At 40.3% G+C, this 18,632-nt stretch overlaps 1 protein-coding gene across 2 annotated transcripts in view; it reads right to left on the minus strand.

Annotated features, from left to right (window-relative positions):
* Positions 1-1,257: 1,257 nt before the first annotated feature.
* The window catches only part of pwwp2b (PWWP domain containing 2B), a 74,470-nt gene continuing 57,095 nt past the window's right edge, over positions 1,258-18,632 (minus strand). For both annotated transcript variants that reach the window (XR_010021000.1, XR_010020998.1), the window contains exon 6: positions 1,258-5,381. The gene's annotated coding sequence lies outside the window, so the exon portion shown is untranslated. The remainder of the gene's footprint in view (positions 5,382-18,632) is intronic.

The following is an 18,632-nucleotide window of genomic DNA, read 5'->3' on the forward strand; positions in this document are numbered from 1 at the left end:
GTAAAACACCCTGAGCAACATTCTTTGTGTGGGACGTGTTCTATAAATAAATCATATTATTATTATTAATAGGTTTTTCATTGAAATGGAATTGCGTAGTGCTTAGAAACATGGTGCATTGCAATCCAATTTCCAGGTAGCAATATAAATGTAAATTATTGTTGTCCTCAACACTCTTCAATTAGGTAGGCAATGTTTCTTCAATTCCTATGGCAGTCCTGAAAACGGTTTCCTTCTGTAAAGAGGAAAAGATTTGTGCTGGATGTATTCATTGCCAGCTCATTCCCATATCTATCTTTGCCCACATCAATTGGGTGTAAAAGTACCTTGTCTTAATCTGTGCAGCTATAGGAAGTGGATACCAAGCCTTATGGTTGCTCTCCTGTTGTGTTCGTCTTCATATCAGGAAGCAGTCAGCTCTGCAAATGCTTTCACTAAGAAAGTTATCTCTAAGTAATCACCTTAATGACCTTTAGGGCTACTCAGCAAGAACTCAGAACAAATCAAATTCCTTGTGACCTAGTAATCTTTGAAGTATAGACATACTGTAATTCCATACACAGAGCTAATAATAATATGCTGTAAATTGTGCTTTACATATAAATATGAACTCAGTAAAAAACTAAACTTATAGAAAATTCTTCTTGGTCACTGCTTTCAACTAGAGTGACGTAGACAAAGGAAGGTTGAAAAATACAGAGAAACTGAAATGACAGGAGCACTCAAAGGATGAGAGGATGTCGATTGTACTATCATGTTCAAGAGAGTTTAGCAAACATCTATGCACAAAAACATTTTCATCATTTTGTTGTGCATACTTGTTTAATGAAAATGATTCACCTTTTTTTCAATAGGAATCATGCACTTAAACATCTAAAGAGCAAATATCTGTAATAAAATTAACTATTTCAAGTAAAATAATACAACAGGTAATTGGCATTACAGCCAGCAAATTTTTGATACGTAGACATTGATGCAATTACATATTAAAACTTCAATCAAAATCTATACAAATAACCATATACTGCAGGTATATTTTGCATGTGCTACTTTACTATAAAAATATCATTATTAAAGATGAATAAATAATGGACAGTTTAGAATACTCTTAAACCTACCTTTCACTTCTGTTGTAAAATTATGTCCTTAGCAGTAAATGAAAATTTGGTAAATTTGTAACTAATAGCTGCTGCTCCCCACATACAATTTGCACAGAACACCAATGCAGAGCATATATCAAGTTCAAGTTCAGTTTATTGTCATTCAGCCATACACATGTATACAAAATGTTCCTCTGGACCAAGGTGCACAACACAGTATATATACAGTAACTCACACACACAACACATAAAGTTACATTACCACAAATAAATTAACAAATAATAAGGTGCATGTACATACAAGTTAAAAAGTAACAGTATAACACTACTGGCACTTCAAATGTGATGAGCCCTGGGTGGTAGCAGGGAGCTCAGTAGTCTTGTAGTTTGGGGGAAGAAGCTGTTTCTTGTCCGAATCCTAAGGTAGGTAGGGGTCAAAGAGATTGTTGGACAAATGGGAGGGGTCTCTGATAATGCTAAGTGCTCTGTGTACGCAGCGCTCCTGATAAATATCTCTAATGAGTGGAAGATAATGATGATCTTCTCAGCAGTCCTTGCAATCCTTTGTAGGGACTTACATTAGATGCCTTGCAATTCCCATACCAGACAGCGATGCAGCTGGTCAGGGTACTCTTGATGGTGCTGCTGTAAAAAACTGGTTAAAATGGGCCGGGTAGGAGTAGTGGAGCCTCACTTACCTCAATCTCCTCAGGAAGTGGAGATGCTGTGCTTTCTTGACCAAAGAGGGTGTTGAGGGGCCGAGAGGGACCATTATTTGCACTCCCAGCAACTTGGTGCTCCTAATGCTCTCCATGGAGGAGCTGTGCATGTGCAGTGAGGAGTGGTCAGACAGCTCCTTCCTAAAGTCCACAGTTATCTCTTTGATCTTGTCTACGTTGAGACTCAGGTTGATGTGCATGCACCATTCTGCCAGCTACTCTACCTCCTCTCTGTATGCCATCTCATCGTTATTGTTGATGAAGTCAACCACCGTTGTGTCATCAGCAAACTTGATGATTCAGTTCGGACTGGATCTCGCAAGGCATGTGTCAGCAGTGGGCTGAACATGCAGCCCTGGAGAGCGCCAGTGCTCGGTGTGACAGAGCTAGAGATGTTTCACCTAGATGGACTGACTGTGGCCTTTCTGTCAAGAAGTCCAGGATCCAGTTACAAAGAGAAGTGTTGAAACCCAATGAGGACAGTTTACCCACCGGCTTCTGAGGGGCTATTATACGCCGAGCTGAAGTCAATAAACAGCATTATGGCATATGAGGCACCATGTTCCAGGAGGGACAGGACAGAGTGGACTATGGCATCCTCAGTGGACTGATTTCAGCAATAAGCAAACTGAAAAGAGCCCAGTGTAGCAGGAAGATGGGATTTAATGTGATCCATAACCAGCTGCTCAAAGCACATTAATGTTGAGGTCAGTACCACGGTAGTGATTGAGGTAGGACACTATTGGCCTCTTGGACACCAGGATGATAGTGGCTACCTTGAAGCCTGATGGGACAGTGGTCTGTTCAAGAGAGATATTGAAGATGTCCGTTAGAACCTCCGTTAACTGGGCTGCATAGTCCATCAGCACCTGGCCGGGTATGCCATTCTGCCCCGCAGCATTACTTGGGTTGACTCTGGCTAGGGGCTTGAGCTATGGCAGGACAAAATGCCTGCTCCTCAGGGGGAAAAGGGAGCCTTCCTCGCTGGCATATTGCTCTGTGCATCAAACTGAGTGTAAAAGACATTCAGCCTATCAGGAAGAATATTTAATATGATATATTAAATAAGATAAAAGATGATTGATACCTTTCAGAATGGGATTACTTTGTTCTATTGTGAATATGTTACTTCAAAAACTGATTATCTGATTGTCACTTACCTTAGCGTTATTATAATAAACCATTTCATTCACTATAATCTTCACCCACCTATCATCAGAACCTAATGCTCCACTGATCAACAGTCCTATTGAGCCTGTCCTAAGCACCATCTGCTCAGTATATATAGGTCGTATAAAACATTGAAATTTCACCAAGACTCATTGTCATGCCTCCTCATCACAATTATGGTTTCATTGCAATAAAACCTTGGAAATTTCTTCCTTAATAAATTTTTTTTAGCATAATCTTTGCTAGTCCTGCTGAAGTGTGCAAAATTGTTAGAGGGAGCAACATGGTAAACATGGCAGGAATGGTTTCTCTGGCTGAGAGATCTAGAAATAAGGGTCATTGACTCAGAATAAGGGGAAGACATTTGCAACTCAAATAAGGAGAAATTCCTTTGCCCAGAGGGTTGTGGATCACTGGATTTCTCCCCCCTGGACAGCTCAGTCACTGACCGCATTTGAAACTGAGATTGATAAATTGTTGGGTAATAGGGGAAGCAAAGGATATGAGAACATGATGTTGAGCTAGAATATCTGGCATGATTTCAATGAATCGCAAAGCAGGCTTGAGAGACCCAATGGTCTAATCCTGCTCATATTTTATTTTTAATTCCTCAAAACATATCTGTTTGGCAACCTCACCACAAAAAGAATATCTAGTTCTTATTACATCATTCACAGCAAGAACTTACTGTGTGTGAACTGGCTCTAATGCTACATTTTGAGAACTCTCCATTGTCTGTAAAGCCCTTCAGCACGTCGTCAGTTTATGGAGGAAAGTATAGAAATGTTTGCTCTCTCCTAGCTTTCCTTCTTTTGCTTGAGTTGAATGACTACTGTTGCTGGTGCTTCTCCGCAGAAGACTAAGGAGCTCCAAGCCAGTGATGAATTCCACATGTGCATCAGGCAAAAGAATCCCACAACAATTGGTGAAATGCATTCTCCACTATTTGCTAAACCCTCTTGAATTTGGTCAAGCTCATCGCACAATAGTTAGCACAGCACAGGTACAATATTTTGATGTTGGTTCACCCCAACACTGCTGGTTTTTAACACATTATTCTCTACTGAATTGTTTTAGGTTTTTGTACATCTCAGCATACATCAGAGCAGTTGTGATTTATTTGAACAAAAACTCTTCAAGGGATGTAACATTACACAGTGCAACAAACCTACTCCAATTACTTGAGGATGTTGCTACTGAGGGAATATTGCACAGATGGAAGACAGGACATGAGTATGCTCCTGGATGGTCTGGTGCAGATTGATGCTCTCAGAAGGTATGTACCTTGTGCATGGGGACCACAGCGATTTTTCAGCAGGCAGCTGCCAGGGTTCTCTGCAAGAATACGAGTGCAGTCTTTGATGGAGGAACTTTTATCAGGGAGGCCATGAGTACTGGATTCAAAAACAATTACATCCCCAAGCCATGAGGCTGATCAACATCTCCACCCATTAACCCACCCCACCACTGCATCCATGTCAGCCACTCCTTTCCACAGCACCTCAGCACCCTTCATTCCCCCATGCACTGCCTCTTTACTTGTACACTGTGTTTTATAGGATTGCTGCTATATTTATTGCGTTTTTATGCTGCATTGGATTTGGACTAACAACCATTTTATTCTCATACTCGTGCATTGAAGAATGACAATAAACAATATTGAATCCTTATGGAATGTCTGGGTCTGTGCTCCCTACTTCTAAGCTAAACAAAGATAAAGACTTCTCTTGAGTTTGAAGTTTAACTGCCCTCTGTACCGCAACACTGAGCAGCAAAATGTGGGATAGCGCCAAGATCAGCAGCGGTTGGCTGGAGTGATTTTTGGCTGAGGAAACAGAGACTAAGTATGACCTCGACCTCTGATGGAAAAAAAATTGCAGGCATGTAATTTACATTTAAGATCGAAGGTGGTCAGAGATTTCAGTGATGCCAGGCAATACATACTTCAGTCTTAGCACTTTAAATTGTATTGTTGCAGGGCAACAGGATTAGTAAAGCTTGGTCACTCTGTGAGCAGATTATTATCATACAGATGATGAAACTGCTGTACTGAACTGGTATTGACAGCATACTGGATAACGTGGCAAGGGAGAAAACAAATCTTGCCAAATGTACCAGGAGAGGCATTTCCCAGCAGGCTCTAAGGCACCGAGAAATGTGCCTGACATTCCTTACTCCATGTTAACTTGAACATTATCAGTTCGATGGAACTGTTCGAACAGGTTTCTATCCAGAGATCTCTGTCTCGACAGCAGAACTCTTCACTCAGTCAGCCCTCCACTGCCGTGTCTCAGTGCTGATAGTTGTTGATCTCAGTGTTGATTCCCAGAAAAGTCTGAGCAAGTGATATTGCATCTACAGGTATTGTCAGCATCCAGGCAAGCAAAAGGATCTAAAATAAAAAGTGGACAAATGGAAAGAGTCAGCATAGAATGGGAAGGATAATCTGCAGCAGAGAATGTCAATGCAATGCATCAGAAGGCTGTCATGCCATGTAGATGTTTAGACCAAAACACATTCTCCCCAGTGCCATTATTTTCCAATGTACAAATTACCAGGTATGGCGGGATCTCCTAATTATAACTTTGTGGATCATTTATTCAAAATAATGCACAAGTCCCTGCCATAATTTCATCCGAAGTGATCTCTCCTTTAAAGTCTTCCAAAGTTGTGCTGATGATCATAAAGTGTTTGTTTCAACTTTATATGATGTGGTGAACACAGCTGCTGAAGTCCGGAAATGAGAAATGTTTTCTTTCCCAACCATTGAACATTCAGTGCCTTATTGAGGGTGACTGTGGTTTTACATACTATATCCTCAGCAAGCAACATACTTTCTTTTTCGCAGCAAGGAACTGGAGAATTTCAAATCTGCTTTAACTTTTATGTGATGCTCCAGCTGTACTACAACTTTCCTATCGACACCGTATTCAGTAACAGAATAAAATCAAATTTATGGCTAATGAGACTGCCTACCAGAAGCATTCAGCCAACATTTCCACATATGCTCACTCATTGAAAAAGTACTTGGCAGCTGTTGAAGTACTATTTACATGTGAAACTTTCAGAACTGTGACTTGTTTGTAGTACTCAAGAAGGCTTTGCTCTTCTCAAAAATGAGAGAGCGAAGGCACATGTGTATAGTTAGCGCTCATTCTAATCTCTCAAAATCTTTTACTGCTTCATTATGCGAGGTAGTGCGACTGAAGTTGTATTGGTTTCTTTATCTCCTTGCACTGCTACAAAATATGCAACCAGATTATTGATTCATATTTGCATAAAAGACAATAGAAAAAATTAAGCATACAGATATGCTGACACGATGTTTAACCTAAACATTTGCTCAGCCAATGGATTTAAAGGTTAACTTGGTCATGACATTACACATTTAAAATTAATACTGAAACCCTTCTGGAAAGGAAAATGTATTTTTAAAAGATTTAAAATCCTCCAAATTTGAATTTATCTTTCATGAATTTTACATGGACACAATGATGGGAGAATGACTTCAATAATGGTGGAGGAAATTGCTTGTGTTTTCTTCTTGCCTGTCAATCACAACACTGTAATTGCACAGCAACATCTGAAACTGAATTAATGAGATTCCTAATACAATAAAATGTCAGGATACATTTTCCATGAACAACTCTGTAAATACAATACAGTGAAAACCTTTGCCTTCTCACTAGCACTCCAAATGAAGGCAAAATGAACTTGTAGTGGTCATGCAGGTTGCTTATGAACTCCTGCAGTGATCCATTAACAAGCAGGGAAGCTGTCTCCAGTTGGCAGATGAGATCTCATGTAAAAGAATAACTCCAGCTGTGGTTTAGGAAGAAGACTTAATTTTCCTAGCAGCAATGCCTTATTTGGATGGCAGAGTGGGGGAATGATAGCACTGACAAAAATGTTCAGATGGATTCTACTTAGCTTTGCTTTTTGGTCTGAAGCTGCCCCATCAGAGCCTGACAAGACACAAGTACATGTGCTGGGTTCAGATTGCGTCAGATATGGAAAAGAAATGAAATCTTCATGTTCTGTCCAGCATTGGATTTATTATGGATGGATCGGGTCGTGATTTAGAGCAGATCCCTGATAAGTTGTGACCTGCAACTAGTGGACGTCCAGACCGGCTACAGTAATGCCTGGCATTGTGAACTTCAGTCTGAATGCTGTTTGCAGAATTTGTTTCTTTCTCTCTCTCTCTCTGTACACTGGGTGTTTGACAGTCTTCCTTTGCTTTTAATGTATTGGGGTTCTTGTTTTGTGGCAGTCTGTGAGGACACTATTTTCAAGGTTGTATAATTTTCATAATAAAATGTACTTTGAAAGACAATACCACCAGAAGTTGATTAACACTACATGCATTTCCCTTATCAATGGAGTTATGAGTGTCTGTTAATTGACAAATAGCAATGTTTTCTGAATGTGAAAAGCTGTTAAGTGTACTCCATCAAACTCGTCGTATCCATTGTCTCCAACTCGGTTTCTCCTCCACACATAGTTTGAAAGACACTTGGCCACAGAACTCATTAGAGCCTCACACAAAGTACAAAATACCCAATATTAGTGTGTACCTAACTCAAGATCACTCTAATCACCCAAGAGTGAGAAAGTAATGATATGTCTAATCAGAAAGTACATTAATATTCTGGTCAAGTGTGAGTCTTATTCTCTCAGAAAAATTATTGTTGACCACTATAAACTTTCACTTTTATTTCTCCATCTTTTTCATTCCTCTCTTGCTCCCACCATCATTTCCCTTACGTTATTTCATTTACTATACATGATTTAAATATTCTCATTTCTACTTCCTAATTCAGATTTTGTTCCCTTAATGTCTCACCTGTGTACACTTGTTACTTGACTATATGGGCGCCACGCTAAAAAAAGAAATCTGGTAATCATAAAATGGCCTCAATGGTTCACAGAACTCAAAGGTAGCTTTCCGGTGAAGAATGCCAGTAAGACCATAAGACAACAGAGCAGATTGAGACTATTCTGCCAATTGATCATGGCCGACTTATTTTCCCTCTTTCCCTATTCTCCTGCTTTCTCCCTGCTTCCTTTGACATCCTTACTAATCAAGAATTTATCAACCTTCATTTTAAATATACCCAATAAATTGGCTTCCACAGCTGTTTGTGGCAATGAATTTCACAGCCAGCAACACCACCACAGATAGAAATGTGATTGTGTTTACACTACTGAAAGTGACCCCAGTATATATTTTTTATGCATTGTTATTAGTAGATATTGTCTTCATATCAGAAACCATGTTCATAAAAAGCCAGACTTAAAATTATCAAATGGCCAGGTTAGTGAACATTAATTGCCGTAACCACAAGTACTAACTCACTACTTGGTAGTGACTTAGAAATTGACAGCAATAACCTACAACATACACAGCTGATGAACAAGGTGCAAAAATTAAAATAACCTAATTTCATCATTTTACAAAAATATCTTTATCATGTGTGATTTGAGATACTTGGCATAAAGTAATGAGATCAGTTTGTGCAGTAGAACTTAAAGCTGTTAAAACAATGAGTCAGGCATAACTTTTAGCCATAATACATGGTCAAAAATCAAAAATATTTTTTAGATGAACAGCTTTTGAAGGTTGCACTTACAGGCAACTTTCAAACAGCATGCATCCCAAGGTGAAGAAATACAAATATCCAACCAAATTTACATTTTAAATAAGCACGCCACACAGTTTTACAAAATGTCATAATTTCAACTGCAGCTCGGTTACTCACTCATTGCCATCATAAAAAGGTGATTTTTTTTTTTGCAAATTTCATACTTAAGGATGTAGCCTGCGAATGTAGTCAGACTGTTTAGGGTAATACAGGACTTTCAGAATTACTGTCCCCTCTTCTCCTAAGTGGATAGGATAGGTTCCATGGGTTACTTAAAAAAAAACAAAGATCACCTTTGGTATTTTGGCCAATACTGATCCCTCAATAAGCCTCACTCGTTTAGTTAGCTGGTTTTCATCATGTTGTTAATGAGAACTTGCAGTGGACAAACTACTTGCCATGCTTCCTATGTTAAGATCTGTTTACTATCAGGACAGTTGCTGGCAGATACTCCTATGATAGTGAGGTTCTTTGTGCCATCAATATACTAGTCAGCTTTAATTGACTATTCCTATCATTACGGCATGCCATGGTCGGAAAATAGCGGTAAATTGGAACAGATATGAACTTAATTTACAAAGGAAGCACAAATTCTTACAATGAGTAACCTGAAGGCCAGGGGACTGAATTGCTATGTTCGGTAATTTTGAAAGCATTTACTTTGCAAGTTTGTTTACCCATTTATGGTCAAGGCTGCTTTGTTACCAAGGAGACAGTCTGCTCTGTTTCTGTTAGTGCAGTCAATATTTATGAGAAATGTGATTACAGACATTAAAAATCGATGAAAGTGTAACAGATTGGCAATTTCAAAGGTGTCATTAGACAAGTACATTTAAGAACAAAGTTTTAGAACTTGCTTTTGCAGTTTATTGTAATATGTGTACAATGATTTTTAATCTTAATATAAAAAGATAATTTATTCGAGAGATAGAAGAGCAGAACAGCTCAAAAATCACAAATGCTGTTAGGTACGGTTGCATGCTTAATACATTAATTCTGTGGGCTATTTTGAACAAAGGAATTAACCCATTTATTTATAGGTACAGTAAGTATGCTGTTAAAATTAAGGACAGACGAATGTCATATTCAAATATTGCACATTGATCCAGCAACAATAGTGTCCAGCTTCAAATGCCTGAAATGCCAAACGAGCCAAATGTTTTTAATACAGGCGCCTTAAAAAAGTGTGGATTCTTTGCTAGAAAATAACTCATGTTTCTTCCCCCCCACCTTACCCTTCCTCAAACTCTTGAATTAAAATAAGTCAATAACAATTATAGTAAGTGACTATTTTAAAACAGTTATGTAAATATTTTAAGTTAAATTATTTTTGTTTTGAATGCCAATAAGCACCAGAATGTTAAAAAATACAGGGTAATTAACATTTCCTGTGCTTTTATTTTATTTTACTGTTTGTACTTGTCTCAAGCAGAATCTCAGTATATCATAATTTCTGTCTTGGTGAAAACTGCATTTTGTGCCACTTTTGAATTTGAATAAAATTGTGGGTATGCTTCTGGTCTAGAAGCATATCACTACATACTACATTTTTGCTCTATGTAGTATAAAATAGCTCAGGACCGTGTTTCACATATTAGCTCTCTAGGCCTCAGCAGCTTTAAAGAAAATCATTTTGCTTTCATCTCCACTTTTTGAATTTAGTGGATACTGCACTGAAATCTCACAATATCAATTTTTTTTCAAAAAATAAATATGTATATGTAACTTAAAGCTGTTCACCCTCTCAGCCCCAGATCCATTGATGTCAGTAGGGGATAGCCTGTCTCCATTGCCTTATTATTATTTGAGATTAGGCCAATCAGTGTAGTGTCATCAGCAAATTTAATTAGCAGACTGGAGCTGTGGGTGGCGACACAGTCATGGGTATACAGAGAGTAAAGGAGGGGGCTTAGTACACAGCCCTGAGGGGCACCCATATTGAGGGTCAGAGGGGCAGAAGTGAGGGAGCCCACTCTTACTGTCTGTCGGCGATCTGTCAGTAAGATCAGGATCTAGCTACACGAGGCAGGGTGAAGACCGATGTCTCTGAGCTTCATCTCGAGCCTGGAGGGAATTATGCTGTTGAATGCTGAACTGTAGTCCAACAACAGCATTCTCACATAAGTATCCTTCTTCGCCAGGTGTGTAAGGACAATGTGTAGAGCTGTGGCTATTGCATCATTGGTTGGTAGGTGAACTGTAAGGGGGTCCAGTGTGGGTGGGAGCAAGCTGCAGGTGTATTCCTTGACCGTCCTCTCAAAGCATTTGCTTATTATTGAGGTGAGTGCGACAGGACGCTAGGTGTTCAGACACGTTACCTTGGTCTTTTTAGGTACTGGAACAATGGCGGATATTTTGAAGCAGGAGGGCACTCTACATTTGGAGAGGGAGAGATTAAAAATGTCTGTAAACACACCTGCCAGTTGTGTTGCAAACATCCTGAGTACTCGCCCTGGGATACTGTCCGATCCCACAGCCTTGTGACTGTCCACTCTTTGGAAACACCTGCGTACTTCGACCTCAGAGATTACCAAGCTGCCGGTCGCTTCAGCAGCTCTCCTCAGGGGCTCAGTATTGGCGGCATCAAATCGAGCGTAAAAAAGATTTAGCTCGTCCGGCAGAAAGGCAGCGATCGTTCCTCCCTTAGTCTAAGTGTAATTACGAAGAAAGCACAGCAGCACCTCTACTTCCTTAGGAGTTTACGAAGATTCAGCATGACATCTAAAGCTTCAATAGATGTGTAGTGGAGAGTATATTGATTGGCTACATCACAGCCTGGAATGGAAACACCAATGCCCTTGAACGGATATGACCCAGTCTATCATAGGTAAGGTTCTCCTCACCATTGAGCAGTTCTACACAAAATGTTATCACAGGAAAGCAACTGGTTGAATTCACAAATTGGTACAGTCTTCCATTGATTTTATTAGGGTTATTATTCTATAATATTATAGACTTATTGAGTATGGCCTGCAAGAAAATGAATCTCAGGAGTGTATATGGTGACAATTGTTTGTGTGTTACTAGTTTACGCAGAATGTGCTTGTCTATTAATGTAACTTAGATGAAGATCAGACAGCATTTTACGAGCAAAAATGCAAAAAAACAGGTAAATGCAAGAGGTTCACAAACTTTATCTTGCAAGTGTATGTACCTTGATAATAAATTTATTTTGTACTTGCATTCCTTGATCTGAAAGGCTGTTCTTGCAGGCCCTTAAATAGTGGTAGAACTTCAGAAGACCCCGCTGTGGAACTCCCTGGAACCGTTCAGCCAACAAGAAAAGCCGTTATCATTTATCAAAGCCATCAAAGATTTAAGGTTTTTGAATGTCTCTAATATGCAGTAGCTTTTAATAGTTTACAAATAAACTATTTTGAAAAATGAATCAAAAAAGTTAAGCAAAACAAATAATTTAGAACACAAACTCCAGAGCTCTACAATCTTCAAAGAAATGCGTAGGTTTAAGGATCATGCAGCGGGTCTAACCTAGTGTGGCTTGATAGAGCAAAGTCCCCTGTGTAAATGCAGGGGAATCTCAGCAAGTTTCCATCCCAAAACTTACAGGTAATGCTCCAAGAAATACCAGCAACTCCACAGGGGACTGTTGTCACAATCCAATGAAACTCAAATTAGCATACCTACTATTCTACCATTAGGTTTGCTGAGAACAAACCTGGAGACAACAGTGGAATATAGAATCAATATCTTAAAATGCTAATAATTAGAAATTCTTTAGTGTAAAATCTTGTATTGAAATGGTGTTCACATGAAATCCTGCGGTCTGGTTTAAAGCTTTGGAAGAGCAATATTTTCCAGACTCACAATGTGCCATGTGCCCTCTGTATATCACATGCACAATAGGCCCAAGGTTGTAAACGATGCACAAACTTTGCTGGATCATGACCAGGGAACAGCTGCTTGAACTAATAAGACTGGTCTGTGCCCATCCGTCCTAGAGCAGCAGAGGGTAATGGAGATGAACCAGAAATTAAAGTCACTGGGGGTGGAGGAAGACCCAGATGTTTAGGGTCCCTTGGCAATAAAGAATTCAGAGGCTTACCTAACAGCTGGATGACCTTCGACCACCTGGGAGGAAACATAACCAATTCCACCCAGCTAGGAAAGGACCCTTTAACAAGTACCAGGAAGCCCTTATTTTCTAGTTAGGGCCTGCTCTTATAGTCAAACCATGTATTATTCATACATCTGTGTCACAATTTTGCTAAGGTGACATTAATCATATGTTGTACATTAACTGACATTATGGCAGAGATCTTTATCGCTCGTCCTTCCTGAATTTATTCACATTCTTATCTTACATGCAAAAACAACATTGATCATATCTGAGTGGGAAGAGTATAACTTGGTGAACATTTGACAGTAGTTCATATCAATTACTTAAAGCCTGGAACATACACAAATTATACTGAGAAAGATTATGTGGATTTTACTTAAGGTTTGAAAAGAGAATGTTTCTGAAAATTTTCAGAGATCTGTTAAAAAGATGTTCTGATTGCTGTTGCTAATGAAATATTTATTAAATATTTGTAGTGACACAGAATCTCTTCTTTTCAGATCTTACCATGTCAACTCAGAAATATTTAATGTTCAATCTGGGCCACCCAGGGCAATACAGTTTTGCAATTCACCGAACCACATCAGGGTCATTATAAATTATATTTGCAAGATAAACCGTCTGTGGTCCCCTGCACTGTTTCAATGAGACCTAATGTAAACATGAGGAAAAACACCCACCTTCTCTGTGCACAACCAGATGCAATATTGAATGCTTTTTATCGGTATCCGAATTAGCATTTCTACCAATTATCCATCTATGATTTTAGCTCAGTTTTTAAAAAAAGTCACACAAGTACAGCACAGAAACAGGCCCTTTGGCACCATCTAGTCCATGCCCAAACTATTTAAACTGCCTGCTCCCATTGGCCTGTACTGGGACTGTAGCTCTCTATATCCCTACTATCCATGTACCTATTCAAATTTCTCCTAAACATTGAAATCGATCATGTGCTGGCAGCTCATTCCACACTCTCATGACCCTCTGAGTGAAAAAGTTCCTCTTAAACTTTTCACTTTTAACCCATGACCTCTGGTTATAGTCCCACGAACCTCAGTGGGAAAAACCCTATCTATACCCCTCAATTTTGTATACCTCTATTTTCTCTCTATAAGTGCAGCCTAATCTGGTGGGTATGTTTCACAGCCCTGCTAATAGCAACACATAATACAGAGAAAGAGAAACATTATCACCCTCTAATTGCATACTAGCCCATGTGACCTGATCTCACTCTATCACTGGTATTCTTCATCCTATTCATTTTGCCTAGTGCCCATACTAGGCTGTAATGCAACTCAAGAACAAGATCGCAAGGGGTGACAGAGGATCGTACACTTAGCCAGCTTCAGCATGGGCATCATTGAGAACATCTTTAAGAGACGGTGCTTCAAGAAAGTAGCATCCATCACTGAGGACCCTCGTCATTTGGGATATGCCTTCTTCTTGTTACTGGGAGGAGCCTGAAGATCCACACTCTGATTCAGAAACAGCTTCCTCCCCTCTGCTGTGAGATTAGTCAATGGTGAATGAAGCCAGGAACACTACCTCACTAGTTATTTTGTAATTTATATTAATTTTGTCTTTACACTGTATTGCTGCCCCAAAACAACACATTTCACGTCTATAGAATTCCCTTTAAGGAAATTATGCTGAGTTTGACCTACCTTATCTTGTGTCAGAAACCTCAAATAGACTGCTAACATTTTGCCAACCACTGAAGTAAGGCTACCTGGCCTGATTAATTTCCTAATTTTTGGCCCCCCTCTTCTTAAAGAGTATAGTGAGATTGGCAATTTTCCAGTCCTGTGGAACCAGTTCAGAATCTAGTGATTCTTGAAAGGTTATTACTAGTGCCTTCACAATCTCTTCACAGCTCCCTCCTTCACAGAACCCTGGGATTCTGGTCCAGGTGACATTTACCTTCAGATCTTTGAGCCCCACAAGCACCACCTTCTCAGCAATGGGAACTGCACTCACTCTGCCCCCTGACAATCTCACATTTCTGGTATGTTGCTGGTGCCTTCCACAATGAACACTGATGCAAAAAGTAACACCATTACTACCTCGCTAGTGTCTTTTCCCAGCGATCTGATGTCCATTCTTGCCTCTTTTACTCTACATATCTGAAAAAAAAACTTTTGGTATCCTCTCACTGGCTGGCTTACTTTCATATTTCAGCTTTTCTCTCCTTACTGCTGTGTTAGTTGCCTTCTATTAGATTTTAAAAATTTTCCAATCCTCCAGCTTCCCACTAATTATTGGTATATTATATGCCCTCTCTTTTGCTTTTACGCTGCCTTTGACTTATCTGCTGGCAAAATGGTCTCATCCCCTCTTTAGAATGCTTCTACTTTGCAATGAATCGATCCTGCATCTTTCATTACTCAGACACCCCAGCATTACTACTCTACCGTCATTCCTGCTAGTGACTGCTTCAAATCAAAATTGGCCAGCTCCTCTCTTATGACTCCATAGTTACGTTTACTCAACTGTAATACCAATACATTCAATTTTAACTTCTCCCTCTGAAAATGCAGGGCAAATTCTATCAAATAATGATCACCACATCTCAGGGTTCCTTAACCTTAAGCTTCCTTTTGTGACGAGAATACACATAAAATTAAGATGTTTGCTGGCCTGGGTTAGCATCAGTGACATCAGCAAGTGGTCTGCCACCTGCCCTCAGGGGAAGGAGAGATAAGGAACAATGGAGCAGCGTCTGGAGATGTGTAATGAAGGGACGTGGGAGAGAGAGCTGTCTGGAGCGGCTCCCCCCCTTTGAACCCTAAACTGTTTGAAGTGATGGACAGGCGATACCCCAGCAGGGGGATAAAAAGGGACCGGTTTGCTAAGGCCACACACACGCCACCCGAGGTAACGAGACCCTGGAAGCAGTGCGCCTCTCACGAGTGGGTGAGAAGTATCGGACAACGGCCAGGGTGGAAAGGTACGATCAGCGGGAACCCAGTGTGTGTCCGCCCTTGCCTGGGTGCCGGGTTCACTGCAGAGGATCGACCGCATCTGGAGGAGGGGTCACAGTCGGTGACCTCAGGTGACATCACCAAGGACCCGCCCAAAAGCTGTTTGTGAGCCATCTCGCCGGTCTGTGAGTGAAGCAGTGTCTGAATGATCAGTTGTTCCTGTTCTATCTCTCTCTTCCCCCACGTTGTCCATCGCCATGGCAACGATTACTGCAAACTGAACTACTAAACTGGACTGAACTTTGAGTCACTTTGAAATTTGGTCATTTACCCCTAGACAACGATAGAGCTTGATTGATGCTGTTATCTTAACTCTGTGCACATGTGTGGTTATCATTGTTGAACTGTTGCATTTATTATCCTTTCGATTACTGTGTTGCTTGTTTCTTTAATAAAACTTTCTTAGTTCTAGTACTCCAGACTCCAACTGAGTGATCCATTTCTGCTGGTTTGGCAACCCAGTTACGGGGTATGTAACACTTTTAAAAAAAAATTATATTACATCCACCCTCATTGGCTACTTTATCAGGTTTATCTGCTGGTTAATACTACTCTCTAGTCAGACAATCATGTGGCAACACTACAATGCATAAAAACATGCATATATTGTCAAGAGATTCAGTCGTTGTTCAGACTAAACATCAGAATGGGGAAGAACTGTGATCTGAGTGACTGACTGCATGAATGTTGGTGCCAGATGGGGTGGTTTGAGTATCTCAGAAACTGTTTACTTCCTGTGATTTTCACCAACAGTAATCTCAAGTTTAGAAAGAATGGTGCAGAAAACTTAAAAGCATCCAGTGAGCAGCAGTTCTGTGGGCAAAAACACTTTGTTAATGAAAGAGGACAGGAGAATAGGTAGACTGCTTCAAGCTGCCAGGAAAGCGACTGTAACTAAAATAACCATATGTTACAACAGAGGTGTGCCGTAGAGCATCTCGGAACACACGTGTCAAACCTTGAAGAGGCTGGACGACAGCAGTAGAAGACCATGCCAGGTTCCTCTGCTGTACCTAATGATATACTCAGAGGCTACTAACAAAAATTTACGTATCAGTTAATGACTTAGATGACAGATTTGATGGTGCTGTGACAAAGCTTGTGGATGATACGAAGACAGGTGGAGGGTCAGCTAGCATTAAGGAAGCATGAAGTCTGCAGTATGACTTGGACAGATGAGGACTGTGAATAAAACTGGCACATGGAATACAACATAGGGAAGTATAGTCATGCACTTTGATAGAAGGAATGAAGGCACAGACCATTTTCTAAACTGGAATCAGAATCGGGTTTATTATCACTGGCATGTGTCGTGAAATTTGTTAACTTAGCAGCTGTAGTTCAATGCAATACATAATACAGAAGAAAAAACAAAAAATAGATAAATCAATTACAGTATATGTATATTGAATAATTAAAAATCGTGCAAAAAACAGAAATAATAAATTAAAAAAGTGAGGTAGTGTCTCAGGGTTCAATGTCCATTTAGGAATCGGATGGTAGGGGGGTTTTCCTGAATCGCTGAGTGTGTTCCTTCAGGCTTCTGTACCTCCTACCCGATGATAACAGTCAGAAAAGGGCACGCCCTGGGTGCTGGTGGTCCTTAATAATGGAAGCTACCTTTCTGAGACACTGCTCCTTGAAGATGTCCTGGGTACTTTGTAGGCTAGTACCCAAGATCGAGCCGACTAAATTTACAACCCTCTGCAGCTTCTTTTGGTCTTGTGGAACAGCACCCCCTGACCATCCCCATACCAGAGAGTGAGGCAGCCTGTCAGAATGCTCTCCACGGTACATGTATAGAAGTTTTTGAGTGCATTTGTTGACACACCAAATTTCTTCAAACTCCTAATTAAGTATAGCCGCTATCTTGCCTTCTTTATGACTGCATCGATACGTTGGGGCCAGGTTGGATCCTCAGAGATCTTGACATCCAGGAACTTGAAACTGCTCACTCTCTCCCCACTTCTGATCCCTCAATGAGGATTGGTATGTGTTCCTTTGTCTTACCCTTCCTGAAGTCCACAATCAGCTCTTTCGTCTTATTGACTTTGTGCCAGGTTATTGCTGGGACACCACTCCACTAGTTGGCATATCTCGCTCCTGTACACCCTCTCGTCACTGTCTGACATTCTACCAACAATGGCTGTATCATCAGCAAATTTATAGATGGTATTTGAGCTGTGCCTTGTCACACAGTCAGAGAGTAGAGCAGTGGGCTAAGCACACACCCGAGGTGCACCAGTGATGGTCGTCAGTGAGGAGATGTTATCACCAATCTGCACAGATTGTGGTCTTCTGGTTAGGAAGTCGAGGATCCATTGGCAGAGGGAGCAAATTCAGAAATCGGAAGTACAAGGGGACTTAGGAAACCTAGTGCAGGAGGCCTTAAAATTTAATTTGCAGGTTGAGCCGATAGTAAGGAAGGCAAATGAATGTTAGCAATAATTTCAAGAGGGCTAGAATATAAAAGCAAGGACATAATACTGAGGCTTTATAAGGCATCAGTCAGACCACATATGGAGTATTCTGATGAGTTTTGGGTCCCATATACAAGAAGGGGGATGTGCTGGCATTAGAGATAATCCTGTGAATGAAAGGGTTAACTTATGCAGAGGATTTGATAGATCTGGGCCTGTACTCATTGGAGTTTAGAAGAATGAGGGGAGAAATCTCATTGAAACCTGCCAAATATTGAAAGGCCTAACAAAGTGGACATGCAAAGGATGTTTCCAGTGGTGGAGGATTCCAGAACCAGAGCACAGCCTCAAAATACAATAAACTCACTCTAGAACAGAGATAAGGAGAAATTTCTTTAACCAGAGGGTGGTGAATCTGTGAAATTTATTGCCACAAACGACTGTGAAGGCAAAATCATTGGGTATATTTAAAGTGGAGGTTAATAGGTGCTTAATTAGTAAGGATGTCAAAGGTTATGG

This window comes from Mobula hypostoma, chromosome 19 (genome assembly GCF_963921235.1).
Source record: "Mobula hypostoma chromosome 19, sMobHyp1.1, whole genome shotgun sequence".
NCBI classification, from domain to species: Eukaryota; Metazoa; Chordata; class Chondrichthyes; order Myliobatiformes; family Myliobatidae; genus Mobula; species Mobula hypostoma.